Raw genomic sequence first — 15745 nt, forward strand, 5'->3', positions numbered from 1 at the left:
ATCTGCGTGAACGTGCCTTAGGCATGCTGCAAGGAGGCATGAGGACTGCAGATGTGGCCAGGGCAATAAATTGCAAGTCCGTACTGTGAGACGCCTAAGACAGCGCTACAGGGAGACAGGACGGACAGCTGATCGTCCTCGCAGTGGCAGACCACGAGTAACAATACATACACAGAATCAGTACATCCGAACATCACACCTGCAGGACAGGCACAGGATGGCAACAACAACTGTCCGAGTTACACCAGGAACGCACAATCCCTCCATCAGTGCTCAGACTGTCCGCAATAGGCTGAGAGAGGCTGGACTGAGGGCTTGTAGGCCTGTTGTAAGGCAGGTCCTCACCAGACATCACCGGCAACAACGTCACCTATGGGCACAAACCCACCGTCACTGGACCAGACAGGACTGGCAAAAACTGCTCTTCACTGACGAGTCGTGGTTTTGTCTCACCAGGGGTGATGGTCGGATTCACATTTATCGTCGAAGGAATGAGCGTTACACCGAGGCCTGTACTCTGGAGCGGGATCGATTTGGAGGTGGAGGGTCCGTCATGGTCTGGGGCGGTGTGTCACAGCATCATCGGACTGAGCTTGTTGTCATTGCAGGCAATGTCAACGCTGTGCGTTACAGGGAAGACATCCTCCTCCCTCATGTGGTACCCATCCTGCAGGCTCATCCTGACATGACCCTCCAGCATTACAATGCCACCACGCACAGAACGAGCAGTATGGCTGATTTCCTGCAAGACAGGAATGTCAGTGTTTTGCCATGGCCAGCGAAGAGACCGTATCTCAATCCCATTGAGCACGTCTAGGACCTGTTGGATCGGAGGGTGAGGGCTAGGGCCATTCCCCCCAGAAATGTCTGGGAACTTGCAGGTGCCTTGGTGGAAGAGTGGGGTAACATCTCACAGCAAGAACGGGCAAATCTGGTGCAGTCCATGAGGAGGAGATGCACTGCAGTACTTAATGCAGCTGGTGGCCACACCAGATACTGACTGTTACTTTTGATTTTGACCCCCCCTTTGTTCAGGGACACATTATTCCATTTCTGTTAGTCACATGTCTGTGGGAACTTGTTCAGTTTATGTCTCAGTTGTTGAATCTTATGTTCATACAAGTATTTACACATGTTAAATTTGCTGAAAATAAACACAGTTTACAGTGAGAGGACGTTTCTTTTTTTGCTGAGTTTATGTAGCGTTTTCCAAGAATGCAGGAACATTGCCTTAAACTTCAATCCATATAACCCGCGATCGAATTGAATCCTTGCCTCAGTTTAAAACCTGCAACTAAAAAGAACCGTCAAAGAATAATCTATCAAATGATGTTTTAGTCCAGGACTATATTAATCTATCAGATTATGTTTTAGTCCAGGACTACAGTAATCTATCAGATGATGTTTTAGTCCAGGACTATATTAATCTATCAGATTATGTTTTAGTCCAGGACTACAGTAATCTATCAGATGATGTTTTAGTCCAGGACTACAGTAATCTAAATGTGTGTCCGGGAAAGTTCAGAGGTGTGTTTCTTAAGAACTTAAAGACCATCTTAAATCCATTGGTAGACAATGATTTTAATGCTAAATATAGCTAGTTTTCAGTAGAAGCATTGCTCAGAGCGATATTACCCACAACCCTTACAAGATATAAGGGGTACATCACCAAATGGCACCCTATACCCTATACCAGGGGTTCTCAAAGTGGGGTCTGTACTGCAGGGGGTCAGCAGCCAGACCAGGAGTTCTCAAAGTGGGGTCTGTACTGCAGGGGGTCAGCAGCCAGACCAGGGGATCTCAAAGTGGGGTCTGTACTGCAAGGGGGTCAGCAGCCAGATATTCATATGAATGTTTCTGACAACAGATTTGATTAAATTTTGGCCAAAGGATCCGTGGAATAAGTTTAGAGATTGATGTAGTGTTATGAATCTACTAGTTATGTTGTCCTTTTTCCCCTTTACCTCCCTTATCGCACCCCATTGGCTCACATTGTACATAGACTTATTGTTCTACTGTATTATTGACTGTATGTTTGTTTTACTCCATGTGTAACTCTGTTGTTGTATGTTGTCGAACTGCTTTGCTTTATCTTGGCCAGGTCGCAATTGTAAATGAGAACTTGTTCTCAACTAGCCTACCTGGTTAAATAAAGGTGAAATAAAATAAATAAATAAAATGTTCTTAGGAGCCAATTTATGCTTTGGATCCTCCGGATGGCATGCAGAGGCCCAAATTGAGCTCCGTACCTCATTGTCGTGCAGCTCCCACATTTTGTAACAATGCGGAGGGCTTTGATTGGTTGACAGTAGGTGGGGGAGGGAGGTCCTGTATAAAAACACACTCACTTCTTTGACAACTTCCTTCACAACAGCTCTGCTCCGCGAAGCGCAAGGACTATGAACGCCCCGACTTCTGCAGAGGCCGAATCACCGTAAATGCTGCACGATCAATGCAGACGTCGGATTGACCATACAGCGCCTTTAACCCTGGGCAGCAAGGGTGAGGTGTTGGTCTGTTACATGTTATGAACCAGTATTGGCCTGTTATGAACCAGTATTGGTCTGTTACATGTTATGAACCAGTATTGGTCTGTTATAAACCAGTATTGGTCTGTTATAAACCAGTATTGGTCTGTTATGAACCAGTATTGGTCTGTTATGACCCAGTATTGGTCTGTTATGACCCAGTATTGGTCTGTTATGAACCAGTATTGGTCTGTTATGAACCAGTATTGGTCTGTTACATGTTATGAACCAGTGTTGGTCTGTTATAAACCAGTATTGGTCTGTTACATGTTATGAACCAGTGTTGGTCTGTTATAAACCAGTATTGGTCTGTTACATGTTATGAACCAGTATTGGTCTGTTATGAACCAGTATTGGTCTGTTATGAACCAGTATTGGTCTGTTATGAACCAGTATTGGTCTGTTATGAACCAGTATTGGTCTGTTATGAACCAGTATTGGTCTGTTATGAACCAGTGTTGGTCTGTTATGAACCAGTGTTGGTCTGTTATGACCCAGTATTGGTCTGTTATGAACCAGTATTGGTCTGTTATGAACCAGTATTGGCCTGTTATGAACCAGTATTGGCCTGTTATGAACCAGTATTGGTCTGTTACATGTTATGAACCAGTATTGGTCTGTTATGAACCAGTATTGGTCTGTTATGAACCAGTATTGGTCTGTTACATGTTATGAACCAGTATTGGTCTGTTATAAACCAGTATTGGTCTGTTACATGTTATGAACCAGTATTGGTCTGTTATAAACCAGTATTGGTCTGTTATGAACCAGTATTGGTCTGTTATAAACCAGTATTGGTCTGTTATGAACCAGTATTGGTCTTATGAACCAGTATTGGTCTGTTATGAACCAGTATTGGTCTGTTATGAACCAGTATTGGTCTGTTATGAACCAGTATTGGTCTGTTATGAACCAGTATTGGTCTGTTATGAACCAGTATTGGTCTGTTACATGTTATGAACCAGTTTTGGTCTGTTATGAACCAGTATTGGTCTGTTATGAACCAGTTTTGGTCTGTTATGAACCAGTATTGGTCTGTTACATGTTATGAACCAGTTTTGGTCTGTTATGAACCAGTATTGGTCTGTTATGAACCAGTATTGGTCTGTTATGAACCAGTATTGGTCTGTTACATGTTATGAACCAGTTTTGGTCTGTTATGAACCAGTATTGGTCTGTTATAAACCAGTATTGGTCTGTTATGAACCAGTATTGGTCTGTTATGAACCAGTATTGGTCTGTTATGAACCAGTATTGGTCTGTTATGAACCAGTATTGGTCTGTTATGAACCAGTGTTGGTCTGTTATGAACCAGTATTGGTCTGTTATGAACCAGTATTGGTCTGTTATGAACCAGTATTGGTCTGTTATGAACCAGTATTGGTCTGTTATGAACCAGTATTGGTCTGTTATGAACCAGTATTGGTTGGTCACATGAATGAAGCAAAACGGTAATGATTAATGAATTATGCTAAACCAAACAAATATAGCTTGTCTGTGTACAGCCGTATATAAAACAACTGCTGGGACTGCCCAGGAACAGCTCCTGATGACACGTTTACTATGGTGCATGTTGGTTGGACGCCGACAAATAAACAATGATCCGTTTAAGATCGACTTCGAGTGTACCCGTGTACCAATTTCCACGACAATTTGGCGTCAACAAACAACATGATTGATTCTGCCTGCGGAGCTTTCCAGTGGGAGTCTGCGAGGAAAACCAGTGCAGCATTTTATGAAGCGTGAGGGAACTCACCGTCTGACCGAAAGAGGACACGGCCAGGCCAGACACGGCCAGGCCAGACACGGCCAGGCCAGACACGGCCAGGCCAGACACGGCCAGGCCAGACACGGCCAGGCCAGACACGGCCAGGCCAGACACGGCCAGGCCAGACACGGCCAGGCCAGACACGGCCAGGCCAGACACGGCCAGGCCAGACACGGCCAGGCCAGACCCTAAATGTGAGCTGCCCAGGAGGAGACACATCATCTGCGAACAATTGAGGGACGGCAACTGATTTCAGTAAGTGAATTTAAATGAATCTGTATAAAACTAAAAAAATATAGAAAACCAATAAAATGTAACAAAGATGTAGAAGGAGGGTACCACTAGCTTACAAAATAACACGGGGTGTTTTTGAATAAGGGGTGTAATTTACATGTATGGGAAGCAGCAAGACTATAGAGACCATAGAGATTATAGAGACTATAGAGATTATAGAGACCATAGAGTCCATAGAGTCTATAGAGTCCATAGAGATTATAGAGACTATAGAGACTGTAGACCACAGAGATTATAGACACTATAGAGACCATAGAGATTATAGAGACAGAGACTATAGAGATTATAGAGATCATAGAGACTATAGAGACATGGTATTATAGAGACTATAGAGATTATAGAGACCATAGAGACTATAGAGACCATAGAGACTATAGAGACCATAGAGTCCTTAGAGACTAAAGAGTCTATAGAGACCATAGAAACTATAGAGACCATAGAAACTATAGACCATAGACACTATAGAGACCATAGAGATTATAGAGACTATAGAAACCATAGAGATTATAGACACTATAGAGACCATAGAGATTATAGAGACCATAGAGACTATAGAGCCTATAGAGACCATAGAGACTATAGAGATTATAGAGACATAGAGATTATAGAGACCATAGAGACCATAGAGATTATAGAGACAATAGAGTCCATAGAGACCATAGAGACTATAGAGACCATAGCGATTATAGAGACCATAGAGACCATAGAGACCATAGAGACCATAGAGATTATAGAGCCCATAGAGACTATAGACGCCATAGCATTCATGACTATATAAACTATAGGGACTATAGATGATATAACTATAGAGACAATAGATGATATAACTATAGGGACTATAGATGATATAATTATAGAGACAATAGATGATATAACTATAGGGACTATAGATGATATAACTATAGGGACTATAGATGATATAACTATAGGGACTATAGATGATATAACTATAGAGACAATAGATGATATAACTATAGAGACTATAGATGATATAACTATAGATGATATAACTATAGATGATATAACTATAGGGACTATAGATGATATAACTATAGGGACTATAGATGATATAACTATAGGGACTATAGATGATATAACTATAGAGACTATAGATGATATAACTATAGATGATATAACTATAGAGACTATAGATGATATAACTATAGAGACTATAGATGATATAACTATAGGGACTATAGATGATATAACTATAGATGATATAACTATAGAGACTATAGATGATATAACAATAGAGACTATAGATGATATAACAATAGAGACTATAGATGATATAACTATAGGGACTATAGATGATATAACTATAGAGACTATAGATTATATAACTATAGAGACTATAGATGATATAACTATAGAGACTATAGATGATATAACTATAGACTATAGATGATATAACTATAGGGACTATAGATACTATAGATGATATAACTATAGGGACTATAGATGATATAACTATAGGGACTATAGATACTATAGATGATATAACTATAGGGACTATAGATGATATAACTATAGGGACTATAGATGATATAACTATAGGGACTATAGATGCTGAGGGACTATAGATGATATAACTATAGATGATATAACTATAGAGACTATAGATGATATAACTATAGATGATATAACTTTAGAGACTATAGATGATATAACTATAGGGACTATAGATACTATAGATGATATAACTATAGGGACTATCGATGATATAACTATAGACTTTAGATGATATAACTATAGAGACTATTGATGATATAACTATAGAGACTATAGATGATATAAACTATAGGGTCTATAGATTATATAACTATAGAGACTATAGATGATATAACTATAGAGACTATAGATGATATAACTATAGAGACTATAGATGATATAACTATAGAGACTATAGATGATATAACTATAGAGACTATAGATGATATAACTATAGAGACTATAGATGATATAACTATAGAGACTATAGATGATATAACTATTGATGATATAACTATAGAGACTATAGATGATATAACTATAGATGATATAACTATAGATGATATAACTATAGAGACTATAGATGATATAACTATAGAGACTATAGATGATATAACTATAGAGACTATAGATGATGATATAACTATATATAACTATAACTATAAAATAATATTTGTATAATGGGTTACTAGGGGTAAAGTAACAATATTTGTAAAATTATGTGGATATATTGAAACAACATCTCAAGACATCAATCAGGAAGTTAAAGCTTGGTCGCAAATGGGTCTTCCAAATTGACAATGACCTCAAGCATACTTCCAAAGTTGTGGCAAAATGGCTTAAGGACAACAAAGTCAAGGTATTGGAGTGGCCATCACAAAGCCCTGACCTCAACCCTATAGAAAATGTGTGGGCAGAACTGAAAAAGCATGTGCGAGCAAGGAGGCCTACAAACCTGACTCAGTTACACCAGCTCTGTCAGGAGGAATGGGCCAAAAATTCACCCAACTTATTGTGGGAAGCTTGTGGAAGGCTACCCGAAACGTTTCACCCAAGTTAAACAATTTAAAGGCAATGCTACCAAATACTAATTCAGTGTATGTAAAACTTCTGACCCACTGGGAATGTGATGAAAGAAATAAAAGCTGAAATAAATCATTCTCTCTACTATTATTCTGACATTTCACATTCTTAAAATAAAGTGGTGATCCTAACTGACCTAAGACAGGGAATTTTTATTAGGATTAAATGTCAGGAATTGTGAAAAACTGAATTTAAATGTATTTGGCTAAAGGATATGTAAACTTCAACTGTAAATGTGTCTGAAGTATAATTCTGTATACGCATGGGTTTATTGGAGACTTCCTGCCCAAGATGCAGTTAACTCGATCAATGATTAAGAATTTTTGGGACTGATTAAAAATGTAGCATAGTGAAATCTAAATGACATGTTTATTTTCTATCTTATAGGACTGATGGAATGTCCGGTCCCAAGGTTTTTTTTCTTCTCATGTTTATCAATTATTCTTTATCTCTCCCTTTGAAAGGCTTCCTGAGGCAGGTGCCTGGATCCAGCTGTTTAGGGAGCTCCCAAATTAAGTAAGGCCTGGCCATTTTGTATGTGTTTACCCTATGATTTTTGCTACATACACACAAGCATCCACACACAACTCACCTATTAATTAATATTTCTTAGTGGTTAATACTGTTTGATTTAGAAGTGTGGGGTCTTTTCATTTTGTTCTTCACGGGTTAGAAAGGATGCTGTACACAAATGAAAGCTTCTATTTTCAGAGTTTTGGTTGCACACATGTAAATTATCTTGATTAGAAGAAATGTACTGAAAAACCCAATGTAAACCTGATACACAAAATGTTTGAAATATCTTTAAATAATGTCTGAGGTACAGGAAAACAAAGACTCACTTAATAGGGCTGACTGACCTTACTAGGGCTGGCTGACCTTACTAGGGCTGACTGACCTTACTAGGGCTGGCTGACCTTACTAGGGCTGGCTGACCTTACTAGGGCTGACCTTAGTTGGGCTGACTGACCTTACTAGGGCTGACTGACCTTACTAGGGCTGGCTGACCGTACTAGGGCTGATCACCCTCACTAGAAAGACAGCAGACATTGTTTATTTGATAATTTATCAATAGTCCTGTGTGTGATTCAGACCACGAGAAGGACAGAGAGAGCTGTCTCTAGTCTATTTAACCATTTCATTTATTTGTATTCTTTATTTAACCTTTATTTAATTAGGCAAGTCAGTTAAGAATTTGTTCTTATTTACAATGACAGCCTACCTCGGCCAAACCCGGACGACGCTGGGCCAATTGTGCGGTGCCCTATGGGACTCCCAATCGCAGCCGGATGTGATACTGCCTGGATTCGAACCAGGGACTGTAGTGACGCCTTTTGCACGGAGATGCAGTGCCTTAGGCCTCTGTGCCACTCGGGAGCCCATTACCTTATGGAGTTATCAAGAGATAATTTGATTTATACTAATTTGTTTATTTTTAACAGACAATGTTGATGTTTTTTTGGGATGCATGTGCTCCCTCTCCGGCCTCTAGGTCACCAGGCTGCTCGTTATGGCGCACACCTGTCACCATCGTTAAGCACACCTGCGCGTGTATATATGTCCCTCCCTTTGGTTCCTTCCCCAGCGGTCATTGTTTCTGTTTCAGTTTCCTGGTCGTGCGTTGTTCGCGTTTTTTGTTTTATTCATTTGTTTAACAAATGATGCACTTCCTGAACTTGCTTCCTGATTCCCAGCCTGCACGTTACAGAATAACACCTCACCAAAGGGAAGCATCAGGGTTGTTTTAAAAAAAATTTATGTTGGAGGTGATGATGAGTCCAGGTGTCCGAACCGGAGCTACCTGGGAGGCCTCAGCCGGTTTGTCAGGTTCCCCTGCCTCAGCTGGCTCGACGGGTTTCCATACCTCAGCTGGCTCGACAGGCTGCCATGCCTCAGCTGGTGAAGAGGTTTCTCGTGCCTCGACCGAGGCAACTGGGGAGGTCTCATCATGCTCATCACGCCTCAGCCGCTTCGTCAGGTTTCTGCGCCTCAGCGGAGGCGACCGGTCCGCTCCGGATCCCCGGGATCGTCCCTTTGGTTTGCGTCCTGCGGCTGGCAGGGGTACGGTCACGTGTGCTCCCTCGCCGGCCTCTGGGCTGCTCGTTATGGCGCACACCTGTCACCGTCGTTAACGCGTACCTGCGCGTCATCAGACTCACCTGGACTCCATCACCTCCTTGTTTACCTTCCCTATATATATGTCACTCACTTTGGTTCCTTCCCCAGTCGTCGTTGTTTCTGTTCCAGTTTCCTGTCTGTGCGTTGTTCGTGTTTCCTGTTTTGTTCAATAAATGATGCACTTCCTGACTCCTAGCGTACACGTTACAGATATATAAAGAGATGTTGGTAATGGTTGACAGTTACTCCAAATGAATGGTAGTTTCTCCCACCTCGAGAGATAGATGTGTATTGCTGTTTTGGTCCTGCTTCAATAACTAATGTCACCAGATTGGGTCTCTATCTTTGTCTCTCTCTTTGTCTCTGTCTCTCTCTTTGTCTCTGTCTCTCTCTTTGTCTCTGTCTCTCTCCTTGTCTGTCTCTCTCTTTGTCTCTGTCTCTCTCTTTGTCTCTGTCTCTCTCTTTGTCTCTGTCTCTCTCCTTGTCTGTCTCTCTCTTTGTCTCTGTCTCTCCCTTTGTCTTTGTCTCTCTCTTTGTCTCTGTCTCTCTCTTTTTCTCTGTCTCTCTCTTTGTCTCTGTCTGTCTCTCTCTTTGTCTCTCTCTTTGTCTCTGTCTCTCTCTTTGTCTCTGTCTCTCTCTTTGTCTCTGTCTCTCTGTCTCTCTCTTTGTCTCTGTCTTTGTCTCTGTCTTTGTCTCTCTCTTTGTCTCTGTCTCTCTCTTTGTCTCTCTCTCTCTCTCTTTGTCTGTCTCTTTGTCTCTCTTTGTCTCTGTCTCTCTCTCTCTCTTTGTCTCTGTCTCTCTCTTTGTCTCTGTCTCTCTCTTTGTCTCTGTCTCTCTCTCTCTCATACAGAGAGAGAGAGAGAGAGAATGTGGGCTGAGAACAGTGTGAACCTCAACTACCGCCTTTAACCGGCTGAAAATGGCATTCTGTACGGTCCTTCACCACTTCTCCCGTGAGACCTGAGTCTGAGCCAGCAACCTGTACACAGCATCCAGAAGCTATCAACTGCTTTTTCCTCTCAGGAGTGTGACATGAGTCCACGTGGAGTGAGCATGGGGGAGAGAGAAACCCAGTCCAAACTTCTCTCATACTGCTGGTGTACTGGTAGGAAAAATGGACAAAGACATAATGGACCGTAAAGGACAGCGGCGGCTCAGGTGAGAGACATTATCAATCCATTCTGCCATTAAAAAGGACGAACTGAAACACTGAAGAAGAACATGAAGAAACACCAGGAAAGGAAGAATGGGTCAACCGTGCCCGTAACTGATTCAGGCTTATCAGGCTTATCCAAAATGGTTTATTTGGGGTAAATCAGGTTGATTGTGGAGATCTGCACAATGCGAAATGTATAATAATTTAGACTAAGAACGCATTGAAATGCCAATCTGTCATTACCGCAGGTGATGAGAAAAGTTAGCGTCTTAAATTAAAGTGATAGTGCTTCACGTTGGTTCTAACTATTGCTAAATTAATTTATCAATAGTTCTAATTATGATTTGGAAAGGTGAGGCTTGAAGAGACAGAGAGATGCCCCTAAACATGTGAGGAGAGCCACGAGGCTGTAGCTTGGGCTAACCTTGCCCCAATCTCATTCTGATCAAGGTTGGTGGGAAACCGTTATAACATGTGTTCTCTCTCTTCCCTCAACTGAGCATGTCTGTTACAACAACACAACAACACTACAACACAATACAACACTACAACAACACAATACAACACAACAATGTCTCAACGGAGCACGTCTGTTACAACACAATACAACAACACAATAATGCCTCAACTGAGCACGTCTGTTACAATAATACAACTATTTGTAAACTAGAAGCTGCCATAGACTAGTGTCTTGTCCAGGGGGTGTACTGTACATTAAGCTGCCTCACACCACAGAAACAGGAGATGGACTCCTGCCCTATGGGCCCTTGTGGTTCACTCTACAGAAACAGGAGATGGACTCCTGCCCTATGGGCCGTTCTGGTTCACTCTAAATCAAATCAAAATCAAATCAAATTTATTTATATAGCCCTTCGTACATCAGCTGAAATCTCAAAGTGCTGTACAGAAACCCAGCCTAAAACCCCAAACAGCAAGCAATGCATGTGAAAGAAACACGGTGGCTGGGAAAAACTCCCTAGGAAAAACTCCTGAGAAAGGCCAAAAACCTAGGAAGAAACCTAGAGAGGAACCAGGCTATGAGGGGTGGCCAGTCCTCTTCTGGCTGTGCCGGGTGGATATTATAACAGAACATGGTCAAGATGTTAAAATGTTCGTAAATGACCAGCATGGTCAAATAATAATAATCATAGTAATTGTCGAGGGTGCAACAAGCACGTCCGGTGAACAGGTCAGGGTTCCGTAGCCGCAGGCAGAACAGTTGAAACTGGAGCAGCAGCATGGCCAGGTGGACTGGGGACAGCAAGGAGTCATCATGCCAGGTAGTCCTGAGGCATGGTCCTAGGGCTCAGGTCCTCCAAGAGAAAGAAAGAAAGAGAGAAAGAGAGAATTAGAGAGAGCATATTTACATTCACACAGGACACCGGATAAGACAAGAGAATACTCCAGATGTAACAGACTGACCCTAGCCCCCCGACACATAAACTACTGCAGCATAAATACTGGAGGCTGAGACAGGAGGGATCAGAAGACACTGTGGCCCCATCCGATGATACCCCCGGACAGGGCCAAACAGGCAGGATATAACCCCACCCACTTTGCCAAAGCACAGCCCCCACACCACTAGAGGGATATCTACAACCACCAACTTACCGTCCGAAGACAAGGCCGAGTATAGCCCACAAAGATCTCCGCCACGGCACAACCCAAGGGGGGGGCGCCAACCCAGACAGGAAGACCACGTCAGTGGCTCAACCTACTCAAGTGACGCACCCCTCCCATGGACGGCATGGAAGAACACCAGAACACTCTACAGAAACAGGAGGTGGACTCCTGCCCTATGGGCCCTTCTGGTTCACTCTACAGAAACAGGAGATGGACTCCTGCCCTATGGGCCGTTCTGGTTCACTCTACAGAAACAGGAGATGGACTCCTGCCCTATGGGCCCTTCTGGTTCACTGTACAGAAACAGGAGATGGACTCCTGCCCTATGGGCCGTTCTGGTTTACTGTACAGAAACAGGAGATGGACTCCTGCCCTATGGGCCGTTCTGGTTTACTGTACAGAAACAGGAGGTGGACTCCTGCCCTATGGGCCCTTCTGGTTTACTGTACAGAAACAGGAGATGGACTCCTGCCCTATGGGCCGTTCTGGTTCACTGTACAGAAACAGGAGATGGACTCCTGCCCTATGGGCCGTTCTGGTTCACTGTACAGAAACAGGAGATGGACTCCTGCCCTATGGGCCGTTCTGGTTCACTGTACAGAAACAGGAGATGGACTCCTGCCCTATGGGCCGTTCTGGTTCACTGTACAGAAACAGGAGATGGACTCCTGCCCTATGGGCCGTTCTGGTTCACTGTACAGAAACAGGAGATGGACTCCTGCCCTATGGGCCCTTCTGGTTTACTGTACAGAAACAGGAGATGGACTCCTGCCCTATGGGCCGTTCTGGTTCACTCTACAGAAACAGGAGATGGACTCCTGCCCTATGGGCCGTTCTGGTTCACTCTACAGAAACAGGAGATGGACTCCTGCCCTATGGGCCGTTCTGGTTCACTCTACAGAAACAGGAGATGGACTCCTGCCCTATGGGCCGTTCTGGCTCGGACAAGGCTAATTACTTTACTAAATAAAACAAAAGCCCAGTTGCAATTAGAGATTCAATTAATTAAAGACCTTAAAAAGCGACTTCCTTATTAAAAAGCAACAAATCCCTTTGACAACAGGCTGTGGCATCGATATGATTCACAAACAATTGTTTTAGGGTCAACCTTGACTACAAAGTGTAAATAGGATAAAGTCAGTCTGTCTATAACAGAGTTTGGAACTGCCCTGCGTCACAACGGGTAAATGACAATTGGGTTTTGATTTGACGATGTCCATTTGCCCACTAACATGGGGTGAACTGCTGCAGTGATCACTCTCTATCCCAATTGCATAGTCAGTGAGACAGACCTGCCCAGCAGCACTGACATCGTTTACAGAAGACAACACTTTGCACATTTTTTTTTTTACTTGAGAAATACTGCACCAAAACAACTTAGTTAGATGTAAAAAAAAAAAAAAATTGCGCAAAAATAAAATATCCTTGGCAAAAAAAACGTCAAAATTATTTATAGATTTCTTGCGTCGTCATCTTAGATTCATTCTGGGATAAATTTTGAGTAAGTGAAATGGGCTATCACGTCTACAGTGGCTCATGGGGGACAATCATCAATAACCAAAAGCAGAATCTGTCAGAAAACACACCTACATGACTGAAATCTGGGCTGCGTTTCAAAGTCATAAAAGACACACCCTCCTCTACGTAACCTCTCCTTCGGGGGATTCCCCACTGCCATATTTGTCCAAATGCTTAGCCAAGCAACGCAAGTTGGCAACGTAAGCCCCTCAGCCCTCGTTTTTGATCGAGTTTGTGAGTGTACAATAATATCCAGTGTTGTCAACTAATTTTCAGGGTAAGTTGCTAGGGGCAGGTTGATTTGTTGCTTGAAGTTGCTAAATGACGTTGTGACGTCATTGCGTGATAACGTAAAACTGCGTCTTTACGTAGAATACACAATAACGTTACTCAAATTGACTGTATTCATGTAAGAAAACTGTGGCAAGACATCAGTAGATTTATAATTGAACACATTTATGAAGATTTTACATTATTGTGGAGAGATGTACTGCTTGGATTCTTTACCTTCGATAGAAATAAGCTGAAACATTTTTACGTCATTAATTTCATTATTCTTTTGGCCAAATTTCATATTCACAAATGTAAATTTACAAAAAAAAAAAAAAAACATTTTCTTAGCCTACAAAAAGAAATTGAACTGTATTTTAAGACAATTACATAAATACTCTACTAACAAAAAAGCTGTTATAATTATAAGTGTATGTATGTCCCTTCAGGTCCTCGTGTAATGTGATATTTTACCACCTAGCCCAATTGTCCATTGTATATTATCCATATATACTTGTGTTCCCTCATGTACTTCCTGTATTGATTTGTTGTTAATAAAAAATAAATAAATACTCAAATTGACTGGCCATCTCTGCAAAAAATACGATTTGACATTTGTTCAGGTACAGACTCCCACTCTTTTCTGTACAATTGTGATTGAGGCATGTTGATTGATGTTGTAAGTTCTGTTCAAGGTCAAACATTCGTGACCAACTACATTCATTGAGCTCGTCGAAGCCGTGCTACTGCTGCTGCAGTCAGCCAACAATGATTTGCAATTTTCTGAAATTGCTGCAGGCCTGCTGCTGCCTGGGTACGAGCTGAGCACCTGCTGCTGACGTCACTCACAATGCACTTTTGCAGCCAGACACGTGTGTTGTGCCTGAGTGTGTGACAGAGAACATCGTTTTTGTGTCATTTAGCGGGGAAAATGCGTTTTAGCGTTTGAGTCACTTTTCAAAAGTTGCTAAAGTTAAAAATACATTTTTTTTAAAGTAGCTAAATTTGTTGCTAGGTGCTGTTTGAAAAAAAAAAAGTTGCCAGGGTAGTCTGAAAAGTTGCTAAATGTAGCAACAAAATTGCTAAGTTGGCATCACTGATGATATCACTTCGGGAAACAACCCATAATTCAATTCACAATGATTGTACATCCGCTAAGAAAAGTCAACCAAAACTTAAAATAAACATTAATTTGGAGAAGTCAAAATACAACTGTAAGTAAAACCAAATGTAAATAAGTTAGACATTTTGCTACTAATGCACATGACGGTTCAAACACGTATCATAAAAGTAATGATGTTTTTGTTTGGTTAGCTTCTGGAAACGCTCACTTTCCCTGACATGACACATTTACCTGATATAGTCGGATGGCTAACATTCGATGTCTACAGATGCGTTGTCTTCTAGCCAAGATAAGAAATGCAATCATAATTTAAAAAAGGCACACACACACACACACACACACACACACACACACACACACACACACACACACACACACACACACACACACACACACACACACACACACACACACACACACACACACGATGACTGACAACACAACCGTGGGATGAACGAGTGACACATTTTCCGACCAAGAACGGTCCATTTATAAAAAATGTATTCATTCCATTATTCCCTCGCCCCCCTCGTGTCAACTCGTCAGACGTCATCAGAAGTGTCCACTTCATTTGGGGGCTGATGGGAGAAGGTGTCTTTTAAGTGTTTGGTAGGCCGCACTGGTTTTTCGAATGAGCAGCAGAAAAACAACGCTGCCAATCGGCGTGTTCAGTAGCTCTTTTAACAGTTATCTTTCGTTTTATGCCTGTGTTGTTACTATTATAATTAGACATGTACTAATGCAAATCTACACAGAGGTTGTAAAAGGTAGAA

Source organism: Salmo trutta, chromosome 3, assembly GCF_901001165.1.
Source record: "Salmo trutta chromosome 3, fSalTru1.1, whole genome shotgun sequence".
Lineage (NCBI taxonomy): Eukaryota > Metazoa > Chordata > Actinopteri > Salmoniformes > Salmonidae > Salmo > Salmo trutta.